At 40.1% G+C, this 6,000-nt stretch overlaps 1 protein-coding gene across 2 annotated transcripts in view; it reads right to left on the reverse strand.

Moving 5' to 3' along the window:
- MAK (male germ cell associated kinase) overlaps positions 1-5,495 on the reverse strand; it is a 653,239-nt gene extending 647,744 nt beyond the window's left edge. For both annotated transcript variants that reach the window (XM_078688092.1, XM_078688093.1), the window contains exon 1: positions 4,872-5,495. The gene's annotated coding sequence lies outside the window, so the exon portion shown is untranslated. The remainder of the gene's footprint in view (positions 1-4,871) is intronic.
- Positions 5,496-6,000: the final 505 nt, after the last annotated feature.

Here is a 6,000-nt window from a genome sequence, read left to right on the forward strand (position 1 = left end):
GCTTACTGATGGGAAAGAGTTAAGTGGTGTGTGTGTGCCGTTGTTAATAGCAAACCAAAATATTTTGATAACAAATATAGTACAAAACATGATGGTGTCAAGGGTAAACCTTGAACCTTTTCAAGTAACAGCAGGAAGACTATGCCACAAAACAAATCATTTCCCTACAAAACACAAAGTTTTAACAAACGTTTTTGTTTTAGGTGTGGGAATAGTAGACATGTCGCTGAAAATTCTTGGTGTCCTGCGTCAAATGTCACGTGTTTCAAGTGCAACAAAACTGGGCATTTTGCAAAAATGTGCAGATCCGACAATCCTAGTGCATGGGAAAATTCTGTTAATTTAGTTGATCAATCTACTTATTTAAGTAGTGATAGCGAAATTGAAGTTATGGCAATCTGGAATAATGAAGTGAATGAAATATCTGAAGAAACTCAACCATCTAAATGTGAGATTTTTATCAACAATTGCAGCTTGTTCTTGTGGGCAGACTCTTGTTCACCGTATACTATAATTGACAAAAACATGTGGGAGTTGTGTGGCAAATATGATCTTGCATGTCCTGAAAAAACTCCTGTGGGTTATTTGGGCATCAGATTACCTGTGGTTGGATGTTTTGTTAGTGATATTGTATTTAAAGGCAGGAGTACACAAGGAACAGTTTATGTAGAAAAGGGAAGAGCTTTGTTAGGATGGAAGGAACAGAAGAATTTGGGAATAATTCTAAATCCAATCATCCTGACCAAGTTCTTTTAACTCAGAGTGATACGGAATTCAAATTGCATAAGAACATTTCTGACCAAGTTTTATTGACTCATAGTGATGCAGGGTTCAAGTGGCAAAAATAAATTCCGGAATTATTTAGTTCCAAATTGGGATGTCTTAAAAAATTTGAACATCGTATAATTCTCAAACCTGATTGTATACCTGTAGTTCACAAAGTGCGCAATGTTCCTTTAGTGTTAAGGTCCCAATTAAAGATTGAACTGGATAAGTTATGTCAACAAGACATCATTGAGCCTATTGAGGCGTCAGATTGGCTTAGTCCGGTAGTTTTAGCGCGGAAACCCAACGGAAAATTACGCATGTGCATTGATTTGAGGGACTTGAACAAAAATATTTGGGTGGATCGTTACCCTTTACCCAAGATCAATGAGATGGTAGCATCTGTGAAGGACGCTAAGTATTTTTCATCTATTGATCTATCGAATGCGTACCACCAGATTAAATTGCACCCCGAATCTCGTCATTTAACATCTTTTATAATGCCAGAAGGCGCCTTTCAATTTTTGAGAATGCCTTTTGGTTTATCTTCGGCATCAGCTGTTTTTCAAAGAGTTATGTGCAGAGTCCTTGAAGGCATATCCAATATGTTGGTGTTTCAAGATGATGTACTTGTGTGGGGGAAAAGTGGAACTGACCATGACAATGTTTTAAATGAGGTCCTGACCAAACTTCAGTGTGCTGGTTTGACTGTTGCTGCTGAGAAATGTAAATTTGCCACGAATGAAATCGAATATCTTGGTCATACTTTGTCAGCAGATGGTGTGAAGCCTAAGAAGAACTTGTTAGACGCAATCATGAATGCTCCATCGCCGTCTGACAAGGAGCAATTACGTTCTTTTTTAGGTCTAGCGGAGTATTACTCCAAATTTGTGGCCAATTTTGCCTCAAAAGTCTTTTGTTTAAGATTATTAATGAAAAAAGGGGCTACATTTTTGTGGAATGCTGAATGCCAATTGGTTTTTGAAAATATTAAGTTGGACATCATAAATGCTGTAGCACTTAAACCTTTTGATCCCAATAGGAAATCGGTCATTGTTGTGGATGCGAGTGCGTATGGACTGGGAGCTGTATTAATGCAAGGGAATGACAAGTTTGAGTGGGCAATAGCGTTTGCGTCTCGTACCTTAAAAGGTGCTGAACCATTGTATTCAGTCATAGAGAAGGAGGCGCTAGCTTGCTTTTGGGGTGTAAATTATTTCAGGAATTATATTTGGGGAACAAATTTTGAGTTAAGAACTGATCATAAACCCCTTGTGGACATATTTACTACCAAAGGTGCAGGCAGGGCTACTCCCAGAATTGCCAAGTGGATTTATAAACTGCAGGAATATGATTTCGAGGTGAAGTATGTACCTGGAATTAAAAATGTTAATGCTGATTGTTTATCTCGTCTTCCAGTCAGTGAGGGTGACATTGTAAAGGATCAGGATGAGGATTGGTCAGTAGCTACGGTGGATGAAACTTGCAATGGTGCTATAAGTTTGGAAGAGTGGAAACAAGCTGTACAAGATAATTATGTGTTAAAACAAGTGATTTCACGGTTAGCTTCCGGATGTGATCGTTTTTCATGGAGTGATTGTGAATTATCTGAGTATAAAACGGTTTGGCCAGAACTTTCTTATGATCCTGTTGTTGGAGTAGTTAGGAGAGCAGACAAACTTATTGTACCTTCAGGATTACACAACAGATTGTTAGATCTGATATTCATGAAGGGCATTCAGGTATGTCTGGTATGAAAAGATGTAGGTGTGATTTCTGGTGGCCTGGCATGGACAAAGATGTTGAAAGGTGTGTTAGGAACTGCATAGCGTGTACTTGTAGTGACAAGTCCCATTCTTCACAAGAATCCAACATTAGTTCTGTTCCATTTCCAGATAAACCGTGGCAAAGATTAGCTATGGATATTTGTGGTCCATTCAGCGTGGGTAACATTGCTGGCAAGTTTGCCATAGTTTTAATGGATTACCACAGTAAATGGACTGAGGTGGCATTCATCAGGGAGATCAAAGCTTCCAATATAATTTGTTTTTGTGAAGAATTGTTCCATAGAGAGGGATTTCCTGAGACAATTACTACGGATAATGGTCCACAATTTGTAGCTGGTGAATTTCAGAGTTATTTACGGTCATGTGGTATTAAACATGTTACTACTGCTGTATATTGTCCAAGGGAGAACGGAATGGTAGAAAGATTCAACCGAGTATTGTTGGAATGTATCCAGTTAGCAGTGGTTGAAGGTGCTGACTGTAAAATTGCTGTCAAAGAAATGATTTGGAGTTATCGCAATACTCCACACTCTGCAACTTTGGTGTCTCCGTTTGATCTTCTTAAGGGACGTTCTGCATGTAACACAGTAACTCCAGCATGGATGTTCAAGACTTCTGCTAGACATATTTCTAAAGACGGCCTTAATGACAGAATGAATGCATATCAAAGGAAGTATGTCAACAGGCACAACAACAAAATCAAGAAATGTGTGCAAGGGTTTTGTGTTGGTGATTGGGTGAGATCTCCACGTTTGGGTTTGTCAAAAGATGGCTCTTCCAAATGGTCCCAGCCTAAAAAAATTTTGGAAGTAAGAGGGAATTGTGTGTTGTTAGAAGATGGACGTAAGTGGAACTTTAATAATATTACTTTGTGCAATGATTTGGAACGTAACATCTGGTTGAATAAGAACAGTGATGTTCCTGTACAATCAAATTATAGCTTTGTTCCTTCAAAATCAACAGCAGAGTTTTCTGTAAAGGCTCAAAGTGGTGACGTTCAAGCTGAGTCTGTCAATGTTCATCCTAAGTCATCTGTTGCTGTTGAAAAAATTGTTCCTAATACGAGAAGGTTATCTGGGCGGATTGTGGAAAAACCTATTAAGCTTAATGACTATATTTTATATTCTTAATTGTATTTAGCATGTTTTTGTGTCATCATTCTGTCAATTATATTTACATAATTTGTTTTTTTTTCTTTTTTTTTTCTTTTTTTTTAGATAGGGAGATGTGTTACATTCTTGTATGTTATCCTGTAAGGTTCCTTTAATTCCCAACGAATGTTTGTAGTCTATGTTGGGTGGAACGTAGAGATTGCTGGGGCAGTTAAGATGTGCAGTTGCTTGAAGCAGCATCACGGGGGTTTTCCTTATGAATAAACTACTTCAAAAAACCAACTTGTTCCTGTGATTCCACTTTGTAAAACTCATACCATTGTATAAGATGCACACCATGTGTGTTGCGATGTCATGAATAACAAACCTGAAGAAGGTAGCAACAAAATAGAGGTTCAACATTCTCCGCCCCCATGAACAGTGGGTGATTATGTTTTGCAGGAGACAAATTAATCTTCATTACTTCTTTTGAGTCAAATTTGGTACTACACAAAACACAGATCTCTCCAACAAATGTGTTTTCTCACCATTGTTATTATTCCCTGAGGTTTATTGCGCACCTCTGGAGCAGATGCCTTAACCCCATAAAATATTTTAAAATGCAGACTTTGCAATCAATTAAGCAGAACAGATCTACTACCATTCTTTTCCTTGCTGCCAATTTATTTGTGGCAGGGTTTTAAACATTTTTTTATTAGTTAAGGCCCAGAATTGTCGCCAGGATTGTGCCACTTTTTTTGCACAACCTGGACTCCAAATCTCATTTGTTAATTATCATAATGCACTTAAATGTACTCATGATACACCTGATAAACATATGTGTGAGATCTTAGTATCTGATGTCACTTCTTATGATGTCACTTCCAGTGAGGTCACTTCCAGTGATGCCACACATCATGATGTCACTTGCATACTGCTTAACTTGGTCAGTCCCCTCACTTCTTTTTATAGGACTTGTGCCCTGGATTTAAGGTTTTCTCCCTCTACCCCGACCAATGTAATCTTTATCGGAACGGGGGGGGGGGGGGGGCAGGGAGTAGTCTCCCTAATAACACCCCTCCCTCCGACTCCTTAGCGAGTGCGAACCATCGAAGTCAGGTAGTCCCTTCCCTTCAACAGAGCGTGAGCTAAAACTCGAGCTAACGAACATGTTCTAGACGGCCCCATACACACTCAGAGAAAAACAAAACAGAAGTACGTCACTTACCCCGATCAGCTTTATCCTACTTCTGACAAGTCTCCACTTCACACCCCTTATGATGCTCCCGATGTCCTGTGAACCGTCGACCACGGCCTTTCTCCTTCGCCTTCTCCCCCGGGAAGCTGAGCTCTTCGCCTCTCCTAATCTCCGGTGCAGTCGTTACAGACAGCGAGCATAGAGTTTCAGCTTCGCCCAACCGCGAAACCAGAGAGGTCCACCTCCAGCGCGTTTGCAATCAATAACCCGAGCCGATCCGCTTCTCCGCCACCCCCGGGCCCCCCGTTTCTAGCTGCCCTGCCAGGTAAACCTGCAGCCAGGCACCTGTAGCTCGGAACGCTGCCGTCTGCTTCCCATTAGAAAAGAAATCCTTCGGCGTCCTTGGCAACGGCGCAGTGCCACGTGACCCCTGAACGTCATGCGTGTTGTGGAACACTGCGTGGCTCCTGACGACGAACTGCAGAGTAGCCACATAAGGGATGATCCACTGATGAGATTGTGTGGCTACTTTCCATTAGAGAAGAACCCCTTTGGCGACCTTAGCTACGATGCTGTTAAGAAGGATCCACTCCTTTTCACTCGGATCAACTCTTTATTTAGCAAGATAATTACTACGAACGCCAGCACGTCTGTTCCAGCTGAGAGGCAACTCCAACTGTCCTCCTAACGTTCTATGCTGTGCTATCCACGACGTATGACGTAGTCAACATTCTAACAGGTTTAAGCATACACATAACAACACATCTTCCTTTACACAAAACAAAAGAAAGCGAAGTGATGGGTATTATAGTAAGAACATTAAAAAATAAAGTGCTACAAGGACACTAGATATACTCAAAACAGTATACAGAACTATTTACAACACTAAGTGACATACTCTTGTAAATACCCTTTACTTATGGAAAAACCTTCCTTAGGTTTGTTACTGGAGGAACTTTCTGAATGTGACTGAACTTTATTGGACAATGACATTTCACACTCAGTCTGTTTATTCAATTGGTGTATTTTTTGCTTCTCGTCACACTACCTGATCATGTGGCAATGAACATCAAATTGTTGTGACCCCAGCCAATAATAATAATAATCTTTTTTTGTCTAAGTCATTCAACTACTCCTTCCCGTTGTTATATCTTACTTA

The sequence above is a fragment of the Lissotriton helveticus genome, chromosome 4_1, assembly GCF_964261635.1.
Source record: "Lissotriton helveticus chromosome 4_1, aLisHel1.1, whole genome shotgun sequence".
Lineage (NCBI taxonomy): Eukaryota > Metazoa > Chordata > Amphibia > Caudata > Salamandridae > Lissotriton > Lissotriton helveticus.